Below are 15,457 nucleotides of genomic sequence, written 5' to 3' on the forward strand. Positions count from 1 at the left end.
TTTGTCTACTTTGATTGAGAAAAATAGTGATGCCGTAGATGTGAATTTTATCTCGCGAAACAATTTTAATAACAATGCTTATAGAGGTAATTTTAAGCCTAGGCCTTTTCCTAGTAATTCCTCTAATAATTATGGTAATTCCTATGGTAATCCTTCTTATAATAGTAATAGGAACACCTCTGATCTTGAGCATAATATTAAAGAGTTTATCAATACTCAAAAAGTTTTCAATGCTACAATGGAAGAAAAGTTGAATAAGATTGATGATTTGTTTAGAAGTGTTGATAGAATTTCTAGTGATGTGGAAAATCTCAAGATGAAAATTTGTGTGCCTAAGGTAGAGGAATCAATTAATGTTCTTTATGTTTATATGGATGAAAGTAAGAAAAGAACCGCTATGCTTAGAGCTAGAAGAGAACTTTTAGAAAAAGCGTTTTCTAGTAATTGCTTTCATAAAAGTGATGAAGATCTTAAAATGATTGGTGTTTCTTCTATTGATTCCTTGTTTAGTAAAATTAAGATTGATGAAAAAAGGGACTGGAGAAGAGTCAACTTTAGCTAGAAGGCGTCCCGATAATTTGGAGGCTAAAAATCTTGTTGAGAAAATTGATAAAAGTGGGTTTGAAGAGGTCAAAACTTTAACTAGTGATGTGCCCACTCTTTTCGATTACAAAGACTTTAATTATGATAGTTGCTCTTTGATTGATTGTATTTGTTTGTTGCAATCCATGATAAATTCACCCCATGCTTATGAACGAAATAAAGCTTTAAACATATTCTTGATGCTATGATGAAAGCTTTAGAAGAAAAGTTGGAATTAGAAGTTTAAATTCCTAGAGAATTACATGATGAATGGGAACCTACTATCGAAGTCAAGTTTACAAATTATGAGTGTTTTGCTTTATGTGACTTGGGTGCTAGTGTTTCTACAATTCCGAAATCTCTATGTGATGTGCTTGGTCTAACCTATATTGAAGAATGTTCTTTAAACTTGCACTTGGCGGATTCTACTTTAAAAAGCCTATGGGTAGAATAAACGATGTTCTTATTCTTGCAAATAGGAATTATGTGCCCATAGATTTTTTTTGTTCTTGATATTGATTGCAATCCGTCTTGTCCAATTATTCTTGGTAGACCGTTTTTACGTACTATTGGTGCCGTGATTGATATGAAAGAAGGCAATATTACATTTCAATTTCCACTCAGGAAGGGTATGGAACACTTCCATAGAACAAGAATTAGGCCACCATGAATCAATCATGAGGGCATTGTCAAGGACCCCGATCCTAAGTCACACCGATCTAGCATTGAACACATCATATCACTTTGCGGCCTCACGCACGGTATCCCCACGGGTGCCACCTTACTTGGCCCAGGACCATTTGCGCCTTTTGGCTCACGTATATGATAGTGTCGCTAGCATCCATATGATAGAGAACCCGGGCCAACATGACTAGTCGTAAATCCAAGGTGGCACTAGCTTACAGGGACATGCATACACGAACCAACAATGCACGTGTCGGTCAGCAGCGAGTGAATCCGGGCTGTAGCAAGCTAACCGGACTCCCGTAGACACCGCGTGACATTTCCCTGAAGGGACAGACACAGGAGCAAAGAAGGACACATGCCGATCATCCCATGTGTTCCGGAGCAGTAGCAAGCTACCATGCCTCAGGGGAAGCACTAGGAGACTTTTCCCCATAAGAGAGGCTACCAAGAATAAACAACTAGGTTGTTGGATCCCACACATAGCAATACACGTTACACGTACACATAACATGCAAGTATGTGATGTACAACATGGCATCACAACATAACTCAACAACTCATATAGATAAAGGCTCAAAAGAGGCACATAGCATTTATTACAAACAGGGGTCACATGACCCAACATACACAGCATACAACCAACGGAAGCATAACATGTCTGACTACAGACAACTACAAATGAAAAAGGCTGAGATGTCATGAACATTTTTGGCAGAGGATTTCACCTTTATCAGAAGTCATGAACATTTTCAAAGGGCGTTTTGGGTTCATTGAAAATGATTTTATTTGAACCAATTTGAATTTGTTTGGTGCTAGGGTTAGAACATCCCCAGTTCAAATTTATTTGAATTTTAAACATGATGACATGATGATCAAGAAAAGACAACATGGGCTGAGCTAGGGCTGTGATAACTCACCCCCACTAAACAAAGAGGGTAAGAGGAGGAGGGGACACAAAGCTAACACAATCTTCCCGATCCAACTTCCCTCATCGTAGATATTGATTCATTACATCATATTGGTCTTGATGTCTTTGCTTTTAAGATCTCCACGCAACCCGAGGACAAAAGAGCGAGACAACTCTACAAGGATAGATCAGCTTAATGATCACAAAATTAACTCATGGAATGAGACGTAGAAACATATCTCGAGCTGACAAACAACACACATCAGGAACAATGGAAAGAGATAGATGACAAGGGTTCAATTTGGTAGGCAACAATTCCATGCTTGGGTAGGATGGTGCGTGGTTTCAAAGTAGCGAGGAGCTAACTGCCATGATTCCATAACAGAGCACCTCAGGGAAGGCGAGTCGTAGAATTATTCCCTTAAGTGGCAAAAAGAATTACTTTTGATCCATAGATCATTGGAACTCTTAATACCAGCCTAAGGCAATTCACAATTGATCGTTTGAAGGAATTCAAAGGAAAGGCATACTCAGTTTGGAAAGGGAACTAGAGTTATAAGACAACTCAGCAAACGGAAGGCACGTTCCAATTGATACCGATGATATAACCTAGTGTCTGAGCGTGCTCTCAAGAACTTGAACATTTCCATATTCATCAGGGTCCTACAACATCCCTGCCGAGGATCCTAGCAACACATCATACTACCATGATGAATAGTGATGGATGATGCAGATGCAAAGGAAGACAACACTTTCTCGGATTTCACCTTAGCGAGGCCAAGGTAACGAAATCTGGATGATCGACCGAGAGACATTTAGCACTCCGCTTCTAATGTTCTCCTTGATTTAACAGCTTAACCCTATACCATTCGGTATCTGGAACATCAAGTAATGGTCTGACTTCAGGAGAACAAAGGATCCATAATGAACAACTTCTAAAATAAGTCGCACAACATTCTCATGGAGAAGATGGTCAAATTGCTCAGTCCAGATGCTACAATAATAGATCGTCCGGCTAGGTGTGTCAGCCAAAACATCAACCTTTCTGGAGCCTACCTCGTAGATCTTGGAAAAGTTCCAACCATCATATCTGCCTAAGATTCAGATCTGGTTCGTAACAGGATATTTCAGATAGCATGTCTGGAAAAGAAAGTTTGCAACACAACCCGACGAGATGATGTTGCGAGATTCTCGGGAAATGGACTACGTTAGTAAGCTCCAAAACATGAGCTGGTTCTGCTACACACATGTGAACACGCTGTCCAAGACAAGCATGACCACGTAGAAGTCTTACGATAAAACACTACTGGGTTCAGGTGGGGAACCATTATTGAGGATAACAGAATCTTGTACAAATTCGTCCAGTACCTTCAGAACTAGCACTCAGAACTTATTATCTTTAAACAAATCAATCAGTGGCTTGGTGTGCTAGGAATACATATATAATGAAGGTTGCAAGTCTCCAGACCACAGAATATTTCGCACATATGCATGACTCACTTGGGATGATTCCAGAGGAAGCAAAACAAACTTTCTCAAATTCATGACGACAACTTGCATCATATGCACGTGAATTAAAGGAAGTCACTTCTTTCATCCGAACATATGCTTCATGAGCGAAACACTAAGAAATGCTTACACAAGTTTCCAACACTAGCTTGATGTCGAACAAAATCATGGAGGAGATAAGGATGTCGTCGATGGGCTCAACAACAATTTATCAAGATTTCCATAAAATGGAATTCCACGACTATGTGAACAAGGTGATAGCATTGTCCAGACCAAAAGATATAATGGTGTATGCTCCAGGGATCAACCACGAGTAAGACAACATTACGAACATCGTTGGTTCTGATTTGATTTGATGATAGGCGACACTCAAATCAAAGTTTTGACAAGGCAATAGATCCAAAAACTGAACACAAGGATCAATCAATGAAGATATCATCTTTCTTCAACACACACACACACACACACACAAGGATATCCCTTTAACATGAGCTAAGCTAGGCAAGCTTTTATCTCCCAACTCTCCAAGTTGTTGTTTAGCTTAACCAACTAGCTTAGGGGTATCCAACACATATTCTTGGAGAAGGGGTGGTTTATGAGAGACCAACTTGATCACGAGCTCAACATAACAACCAAGGTACAACCTGGTGATACTTCTGAGAGGATATTCGGAAAATCACGAATCACCAATATGTTATTAAGCTCAGGAGCAATCTTTCTTTTCAAGGCAAGACAATATGATCACAAGAGCAAGGGATTGACACAATCCTAACTCTTTGATCGAATAGTGCACTAGGGAAAATGGACTAGATAGCACGATCAATCTTAGTATGGTTATTTAATAACCAACACGCTAAGAATGAGAGTATTGTCCATTAACTACCAAGCAACGGGGCTGCTGGAGTATTGACTTCACACATCATAATTCACTTGTCGGCATTCCGGTTACAATAACACGGGAACCTAGGTATGAACAATGATGGCGAGAAGTATCACTACGTCAAGAATTCAGAGGAGGTGGTGCAATTCCCATGATATTCCTGACATAAAGTGGGTAATACTTCAGGGTAGAACAGACTAGAAGCTGGATTAGCATTCTTAATCTGCGAAATGCAACTACTTTGACCCAATCCTGGATATGGATGAGGTACTGGAGTTTGTTTCTCCTAGTCATTCCGGAATAGAATGGCTTGCCGGACCACAAGAATAATAGGCATCGATAAACATGAATGCACTACTACTCCTAACTATCAATTGATAGATGAAGGTCGGAATTCAACTAAAGAGGGGCAACTCAAAGGAACATATAATTTATTTAAGTTGTAGATGCATCGGTTAGCACATTGAATAAATTCGACATGTTTATTCCGGATAACCCATGCAGAAAGGTAGGACCGGCAGAGTCACAGACACAAATGGAGAACTCATTAGGAGCACTCTTGTTGTGATCTTTTGGTTCAAAAGAACTTCCGCCAAGGATGGTTCATGGTATTAGGACCTCCCCCTCCTCTCACCCCTCCTCCCTCCATCTCTCCTAAACCCTAAACTGTTTTTTACTGTTCTTGTATAATGTAGCTTTTTACTGTTTTTTAGTAAGTGTTTAATAGAATTAGTAAGAAAATTAATTATTTTTATTTATAGTAAGTGCTTAGTTGAACTAGTTGAATTAATAGAACTAGTTTATTTTTTAGTAAGAAAATTTAGGTATATGAGATTTGATGATCTAATTAAAATTTTACTATAGAACTAGTTTATTTTTAGTAAGAAAATTAATAGAACTAGATTATTTATAGTAAGTGCTTAGTTGAACTAGTTGAATTTATGTCATTATCATTTTGTCATCAAAGAATGTTATATGACATTTGATGATCTAATTAAAATTTTACTCGGTGGAATATGCAGGCTTCGTAGAGTCGTGTCTCCTTGAAGTGATCGTCATCCGAGCTACCTCTACTTCCTCTACAACCGAGTCGGAGAGCTAAAAGTCCACCTCCTCCTTGTCCACTCCTTGGTGTTGAAGAGAGTAGAACTAGGGTATTTAGTTATGCTTCTTAACAAAATGAAATGTTCGGGTTATAAGATATACTGTAATGTTTTTGTCAATATTGAACCATTGAAATGCAATGAGCACCAGTTTTATGCTCGTGTGCGAAGTGTTGATTCATTTCCGAGTGGCCTATGTTTTGCCGGAGTGTTGATTCATTTCCGCTCAGGCAAATTTCAGGCGCTCGATATGTCCTTTTTTAGCAAAGGTCATGCCAGATTTTTTCATGAATTTAAGCATGAGTTGTGCTAGAATATGTATGAAATATCGAGTGCACCAAATTTTCTAGAAAGATAATTAAATGACATTTCGAGTTGACTTTAAGTCTGTCGGGACTCCACCATATATGAGAGAAGAATGCCGACTGTTGTCGTGGGGGTCGTTTGTTCTCTTCCTTCTCGTGATAGACCTTTTGGTAATGCACGGGAGCGAGGAGAAGAACGACCATCACCGACGGTCATAATCGTCAGAGAGGAATAAGTGAGGGAGAGTCTACACCATATATGAGAGGACAAAGAATCCCGATTGTTGTCGCGGGGGTAGCTTCTCCTTCGTTCCCGTGTGCTAGACAATTTGGTGTAATGCACTCAGGAACAAAAGGAGGAGCTACCATCACCGACGGTCCAATATATACACCACGTGAGCTGGGAGTTTTCAAGAAAATACTCGACAGACCGATAGTCAACCCGTGATGAATAATAATGATCTAATTTAGTTTTTGTGGTACATATATTTAATTGTACAAGTTTAATCTTTGAATTATGGACAGAGGAAATGTCGTCGATGCCATAGTCGAACGACGAAAGTGTCTCGGCGGAGTGCGACTGGTGTGGCAACGACCGGGGTCTGTGCAACAGGCCTCACCTGGTAGAAGGTCGATGCTTCAGCATTAAGCTCCAGGAGACTGTTGAAACGGTACGCAACGACGACAAGTGTTTTTTTCGTAATTAAGCACAACTTCTGCTTCTTCAATGTGTAATTTTCGTCTTTTACAATTAGACTAGGTTATCCCATGCCATGCAAGACGCTATGTCTTGGATAGGATGGATTTTGAAGATCATGAAACTATGGAAACAAAGATAATTCACCTAAGGACACATCATGGTATGGATTTTGATGTAAATCTATACAATTCTAAGAGCGTAACCCATTTTGGTTGACCGAATTGGGAAGCACTTTGTAAGACCTATGATTTTCATGAGGGTATGCTTGTCACCATGGATCTTTGTGATCCTGACATCGATGAAGACAATATGGACATTTGGGTCCTTGTTGATACGCTTCCAATTCTACCGCTATGTGAGTTCTCAAACATAGTTATTAAGTAATTTATTCAAAATAGCTGACAACTTATTTCCATTGATAGCTTATTTTCATTCTTAAAAGAATGGGCAGAAGATGGTAGACAGAACCTACTACACCGATGGCTCAGAATTAACTTATCAGGAGAAAAACCATCTGATCTCATTTATTAATGATCTTGAGAATTACAATATCTATTATCAAACTCCTGCACATTATGGTCAATACGTGCCACTAGTGCACGTGTTGAACTACGGTAAAATCCATGGAGATGCCAAGGTAAGATTTTTTACTATTACGACATCCGTGCATCTTTTGCATAAATTCATCTAAAACTCAACTACATTGCTAACTACGAAGTTATTACTATGTTTTCAGCAGAAAATCTTGAAGGATTGTGTGCCTCATCTGATGTTTCCGAAAGGTCACCTTGATGTTATGAGCTTACGGCCAGGTCATCCTATGCATTATTGTTGTTCATACCGAATTTCCAAAACCGATGAAGACATGACAATCAAAGATTGGAAATATGTATGGTCAATCGTAGGGAGATACTTGGAAGCAACATTGTGCGAAGCGCAAGAATTGGAGACAGGATACTCTCCATTCTCCATAATGGAGAATCAGGGCCTATCTTGTTTTATGCTATTTTACCTAAGAGAAGGTAGTAGGTCCTATGAGAGAGGAGTAGGTCCTAGGTACAATGTGTTATTATGTGCTACAATGTGTTAGAGTTGATGATGATGAGGAGGAGTTGTTATTATGACTAGTGACCAACTTGCTATATGATGTCTCATTGACGAAAATGATGATCATGAGGAGTTGTTATATGATAATGAGGTATTATGATGACAAGTTGTTAATGATATGATGATGATGATTTATTATATCATTGGGTGAAAGAACCGCAGATTAGTTTCAAGTGGATGGATCCATCCACTCGAAACTAATCCACGGTTCTTTCACCCAGTGAAGTAACAACTCGTTATGATGTAAAAACAATCTCTAAATTGCTACTATATGAAAAACCTGTATAATGGTGTATGAATACGACATAAAATGAAAAAGAAAAAAAATACACAATAACAGTAGTAGCGCAGGCACAGAGGCGCGCTACTAGTATTTACCAGTAGAGCTTTCTACAAAACGCGCTACTACTAAGTACGTATAGCAGTAGCGTGTGTAGACCAACGCTACTACAAACCTTTAGTTGTAGCGCATTATCAGTAGCGTGGCACCCCGCGCTACTGCTAGGCCAAAAACCAGCACTACTGCTAGGCTTTTCCCTAGTAGTGAGATCCCTTTCCCAATCTCACTAGCATCCGGCTTGTGGTCACGGGTGAAATCCGTGATCATGGAGTGATTTGCGTTGAGTCCGCGCTCCACCATCCCTTTGCACTTGAGCCTGGACTCCATGCTTCTGGTCCTCCTTGGTCCTTGAACATCACGGATGTGGAGCACACCCTAATGCATCTCGATGGCCTGAGGGTGTTGCAGCACCTCCGCAAGGTAAGGGTTGATGATCTTCTCAAAAAACTTGTCCTGGGGGACGCTTGGAGACGTCATGGCGATCTAGATCTGTCAGAAAAACAGCTCGAAACAAGGACAGAGGATTTTGCCGTGGTACGGTGGTCAAAATCTTCAGGAGATTACATAATGATTTTTTACCGACCAAAAGGAGTTTAGTACAAGAAAACGGAGTCCGGAGGCCACACGAGGTGACCACAAGCCAGGGAGGCGAGCCCAGGGGGTAGGGCGCCCTAGGGCTTGTCGCCTCCTCATGCACTTTTTGGACTACTTTTTATTTTCCTAATTTTTAAATATTCCAAAACGGAGTAAAATTGCCATTGGAAATTTTTTGGAGTCGGTTTATTTACCGTACCACATACCTATTCCTTTCCGGAGTCTGAAGCGTTCTGGTAGATCTCCCTTATGTAATCCTCCGGTGTTATGGTATTAATAATACTGGTTTCAACATTTATGGGAGTACGTGAGATATAATATTTGATTCTTTGCCCGTTTACCACCTTCGGGTTAGTGCCTTCGGCGTTGTTGATCTTGATGGCACCAGAACGATAAACCTCCTCGATAATGTAAGTACATTCCCATTTAGAGAGAACTTTTCCTGGAAAAAATCTTAACCGAGAGTTTTATAGCAATACATGGTCACCTACATTAAATTCACGCTTTTGTATCCTTTTGTCATGCCATCTTTTAACTTTTTCTTTAAACAAGTTGGCATTTTCATAGGCTTGGGTTCTCCATTCATTGAGTGAGGTAATATCGAATAACCTCTTCTCGCCGGCAAGTTTGAAATCATAGTTGAGCTCTTTAATTGCCCAGTATGCTTTATGTTCTAGTTCTAGAGGTAAGTGACATGCTTTTCCATAAACCATTTTATACAGAGACATACCCACAGGGTTTTTATAAGCAGTTCTATAAGCCCATAATGCATCATCTAGTTTCTTAGACAAATTCTTTCTAGATCAATTAACAGTCTTTTGCAAGATCAATTTTATTTCTCTATTTCTCAATTCTACTTGACCACAAGACTGAGGATGATAAGGTGATGCAATTATATGGTTAACATCATCATTAGCAAGCAATTTACAGAAACGCCATGGATAAAGTATGAACCACCATCAGTCATTAAATATCGAGGGACTCGAAACCTCGGAAAAATAACTTCTTTAAGCATTTTAATATAAGTGTTATGATTAGCACTACTAGTTGGAATAGCTTCTACCCACTGAGTAATGTAATCAACAGCAACTAAAATTTGTGTATACCCGTTAGAGGAAGGAAAAGGTCCCATATAATCAAAGCCTCAAACATCAAATGGTTCAATAACAAGTGAATAATTCATAGGCATTTCCTGACGTCTACTAATATTACCAATGCTTTGACATTCATCCCAAGACAAGAAAAACTTACGGAGCATCCTTGAAAAGAGTAGGCCAATAAAAACCAGATTGTAATACCTTGCGTGCAGTTCTATCTCCAGCATGGTGTCCTCTGTAGGCCTCGGAGTGACATTTGCGTAGGATCTGTTCCTGTTCATGCTCAAGTACACAACGTCTAATAACACCATCTACTCCTTCTTTATAAAGGTGTGGGTCATCTGAAAAGTAATGTCTTAAATAATAGAAAAACTTTTTATTCTGTTGGTATGTGAAACTAGGTGGTATAAATTTAGCAACAATGTAATTAGCATAATCAGCATACCATGGAGTACTATGAGAAGCATTTATAACAGATAATTGTTCATTAGGGAAGCTATCATCAATATGTAGTGGGTCATCAAGAACATTTTCTACCCTAGACAAGTTATCTACTATGGGGTTCTCAGCTCCCTTTCTATCAATAATATGCAAATCAAATCCCTACAGCAAGAGAACCCATCTTATAAGTCTAGGCTTAGCATATTTTCCATAAGGTATTTAATAGCAGCATGATATGTGTGAATAGTTACTTTGGAATCAACAATATGAGATCTGGATTTATCACAAGCAAATACAACTGCTAGAAATTCTTTCTCAATAGTAGCATAATTTCTTTGGGCACTATCTAGAGTTTTACTAGCATAATGGATAACATTTAATTTCTTATCAACTCTTTGTCCTAGGACAGCACCTACAACATAATCACTAGCATCACACATAATTTCAAAGGGTAAGTTCCAATCAGGTGGTTAAACAATACGTGCAGAAATCAAGGCTTTCTTGAGTATTTCAAAGGCTTCTACACAATCATCATCAAAAGCAAATGGAACATCTTTTTGCAAAAGATTAGTAAGAGGCCTAGAAATCTTAGAGAAGTCTTTAATAAATATCCTATAGAAACCAGCATGACACAGAAACTTCTTATACCTTTGATATCTTTAGGACACGACATTTTTTCAATAGCATCAACTTTAGCTTTATCAACTTCAATACCTCTTTCGGAGATTTTATGCCCCAAGACGGTACCTTCATTAACCATAAAGTGGCACTTTCCCAATTCAAGACAAGATTACTTTCTTCACATCTCTGCAAAACTCGATCAAGGTTGCTTAAGCAATCATCAAAAGATGTTCTGTGAACGGATAAATCATCCATGAAAACCTCAACAATCTTTTCACAAAAGTCAGAGAATATAGCAGTCATACATCTTTGAAAGGTAGCAGGTGCGTTACTGTAACACCCACGATGCGGCTATATCTCACACGTGTCGAGGCACGACTTAGAGGCATAACCGCATAGTGGTTTTGTCGCAAGAAGGGTCATCTTCACACAATCCCATGTAATGAACAAGAATGGGATAAAGAGTTGGCTTACAATCGCCACTTCACACAATACATGAATAAATATCATACATCATCCAAAATACAAGCATATAGACCGACTACGGTCAAAATCCAGATGAAAATAAGACAACCCCAAATGCTAGATCCCCGATCGTCCCAACTGGGCTCCACTACTGATCATCAGGAAAAGACACATAGTAACGACCACGTTCCTCGTCGAACTCCCACTTGAGATCGACGCCATCATCTGCACTGGCATCGTCGGCACCTGCAACTGTTTTGGTAGAATCTGTGAGTCACGGGGACTCAGCAATCTCACACCCGCGAGATCAAGACTATTTAAGCTTATAGGAAAGGGAGGTGCAAAGAGGTGGAGCTACAGCGGCAAAAGCATATATGGTGGCTAACTTGCGCAAATGAGAGCGAGAAGAGAAGCAACGGAACGAACGTCATCTAGCAATGACCAAGAAGAGGTCCTGAACACCTACTTACGCCATTCATAACACAGACCGTGTTCACTTCCCGGACTCCGCCGAGAAGAGACCATCACGGCTACACACGCAGTTGATGTATTTTAATTGGGTCAAGTGACAAGTTATCTACAACCGGACATTAACAAATTCCCATCTGCCTCATAACCGCGGGCACGGCTTTCGAAAGATAATACCCTGCAGGGGTGTCCCAACTTAGCCCATCATAAGCTCTCACGGTCAACGAAGGATAAACCTTCTCCCGGAAAGACCCGATCAGTCTCGGAATCCCGGTTTACAAGAAATCTCGACAATGGTAAAACAAGACCAGCAAAGCCGCCCGAATGTGCCGACAAATCCCGATAGGAGCTGCACATATCTCGTTCTCAGGGCACACCGGATAAGTCAAGCTACGAGTAAAACCAGACCTCGAGTTTCCCCGAGGTGGCCCCGCAGGCTGCTCGGTTCGGACCAACACTCGAAGGAGCACTGGCCCGGGGGGTTAAAATAAGATGACCCTCGGGCTCGCGAAAACCCGGGGGAAAAGGCTTAGGTAGCAAATGGTAAAACCAAGGTTGGGCCTTGCTGGAGGAGTTTTATTCAAGGCGAACTGTCAAGGGGGTCCCATAAATCACCCGACCGCGTAAGGAATGCAAACTCAAGGAACATAATCCCGGTATAACAGTAACTAGGGCGGCAAGAGTGGAACAAAACACCAGGCATAAGGCCGAGCCTTCCACCCTTTACCATATATATATAGATGCATTAATTAAATAAGAGATATTGTGATATCCCAACATATCCATGTTCCGACATGGAACAAACTTCAACTTCACCTGCAACTAGCAACGCTATAAGAGGGGCTGAGCAAAAGCGGTAACTTAGCCAAACAACGGTTTGCTAGGAAAGGATGGTTAGGGGCTGACATGGCTAAAATGGGAGACATGATATAGCAAGTGATAGGTAGCGAGCATGGCAATAGAGCGAACAACTTGCATAGCAAAGATATAAGTGATTTCGAGGGGTGGTCATCTTGCCTGCAAGGTTCTCAGAGTTGTCGAAAGCTTGATCCTCGTAAGCGTACTCGACAGGTTCCTCGTTCACGAACTCGTCTCCCGGCTCTACCCAAGACAAGAACACAAACAAACGGAACCACAATCAACAACGAGAAATGCGCAAGCAACATGATGCAAAACATGTATGATATGCGATGCATATGCGTGCTCCGGAAGGAAAATGATGAACATGGCGGTAACTTGGCAAACCAAGCATGCCACTGGAAAGATGAGATGATTTCGGTCGAAATCGATATAAAGATCACCGGAAACGGATGCACGGTTTGCAAATGGCAAGCAAAACAAGAATGACACGAATCTGCGATAAACAGCAAGATAGCACTTAAAATACAACAAGTAACAATGCTACAGCACCCCAACATAGCAACAAAGCACATGGCAGTAATCTACAGGAGATGCTTCACAAAAGATGAACACTGAGCTACAGCTAGTTCACAACATATCAAGCTCAAACAAGCATGGCAAAAGTGCAAAAGATTACAGGTTCACAGACTTGGTGGAAAACTGGACATGGCAGTAAACAGCATCAGGTAGCGATGTTCAGAGCACGAAATCAATATGCTACATGAACTTAACATAGCAAAAAAAGGCATGGCAGTGTTCTACTAAATGCACATGACAAAAATCCCTTATTGACCATAAGACAATAAGGACCAGAAGATATGGTGGCAAGCATGTAAACATAGCAAGTTTCGTTATCAGGTTTCAGACTTGGCAGAAAACCAGAGCATGGCAGAAATATTAATATGTAGGCCTCTTTGTGAGCTTGATTCACTCACTACAGAGCAACGCATGTCAAACCAAGCATACCTACAGCAATATGGCATGTTTATGAAGCTATCCATGGCAAGAACAATTACATAGCATGTATGGATCAACTACAATAAGCTTGGCAAAAATGCATATCATGTTAAGAATCTGTCAGAAATATTTTATAGCAAAAGTAGAGAAAGATTGAGTCATGCTATGGCACTCCATAATTGCAAACAATTGCAGGAATGGATCCATTACAACTATATCTACAAAACATCCTTACAGAACATTTCCAAAACATGCATGGATCTCTCTGTAGCATCAATTTTACATGGCAACAAAATTATAGCAGACAAGGACTTAGAGAAATCACGAAGTCCCTGAAATCAGAAATATTACGGGGCCTACTTTGCATGCTTGTGCTAGTCACCACAGAGATCACAAAAATACATGGACTACACCACTGGAAAGATGGCATGGCATACTTCAAAACACATGTAGAGCTCATGCTCAAACGAAGCACAGAATAAATGATACAAAAATGACAAATCTCCAAGTTCTGCTAAGAACCAGAGAATAACAGCAACTAGCCCTCTTCCAATAGAGATTTGGGCATCAATATGACCTCTAATGAACATGGTGCAATTGAACAAAATGAAGAGCATCACGAGACGAAGAATTTGAAATATTACACGCGCGAATCGGAGCTACATGCACAGAGTTATGGCATCGGGAACAGGAGCACTTGCTGAGAAAAATTAGTGACTTGGAGAAAAAAAACGGGTCGAGGAGAAGTCAACGGGGGCTATTACCATATCCGATCGAGGGAACTCGCTCGATGGAGTTCACCGGTGGGAGAGAAGAGAGAGGAAGCAGCGGCCGTCGGCGGGGGAAGGAGGAGGCGAGGCGGCGGCGGTCGCCGGCGGGAAGGCGGCGGGCGGCGAGGGCCAGCCGGGCGGCGGCGACGGCGAGGATGCGCGGCGAGGAGCAGACGGCGGAGCGCGGAGGGGCGCGGCGAGGCGTCGGGCCGGCGGGCCTGCGGGCCGCGGCGGTGGGAGGCCGGAGGCGGGCCACGTGGCAGCTTGCGATTCGTCCGCCGGCGCGGGCGGACGTTGTCCGGCGGCGCGAGGTGGAGGACGCTAGGGTTAGACTGCGATTCGTTTTTCGGGATGCCCACATATTTATAGGTAGAGGGAGCTAGGAGGCTCCAAATGAGGTGCGGTTTTCGCCCACACGATCATGATCGAACGACCTAGAGCATGGAAGAGAGTTTGGTGGGTTTTGGGCTGGTTTTAGAGGGGGTTTTTGCTGGACACTGAAGCAAGAGGCTGCTCAGCTCAAGTGTGAGGTTTCTAAGAAGAGAGTCAGAGACGCAGTTCAGTCTTCTTCTTCCTCACTTGTGACATCTAAGCAACAGAAGTTCTGGTTGCCTCCTCCCCCTCCTCCGTTTCGTCAGCCTTACCAGCAGAAGAACAATGGTGGCCATGGTTCTTCCAACTCTTCCAACTCTGGCTATCAGAACAAGTCTCAGAATCAAGCTCCAAAGTCCAATGCTCCTTATCACCATCCACTCTCAGAGGTGACTTGCAACAAGTGTCAGCAGAAGATATTCCCGAGACAGCATTCAGAACAAGCTTTGGTTCTTATGAATATACTGTCGTGTCTTTCGGCCTTGTCAATGCTCCTCCGGTGTTCTCTCGGATGACGAATTACATCTTCAACCCCTATACCAATGAATTCGTTCTGGTGTATCTCGATGATATCTTGGTCTTCTCCAAGAATAAGCAGGATCATGCCAAACATTTGCGATTGGTGCTCGACAAGCTCAGAGAGTATCAATTC

The sequence above is a fragment of the Aegilops tauschii genome, chromosome 2 (assembly GCF_002575655.3).
Source record: "Aegilops tauschii subsp. strangulata cultivar AL8/78 chromosome 2, Aet v6.0, whole genome shotgun sequence".
Lineage (NCBI taxonomy): Eukaryota > Viridiplantae > Streptophyta > Magnoliopsida > Poales > Poaceae > Aegilops > Aegilops tauschii.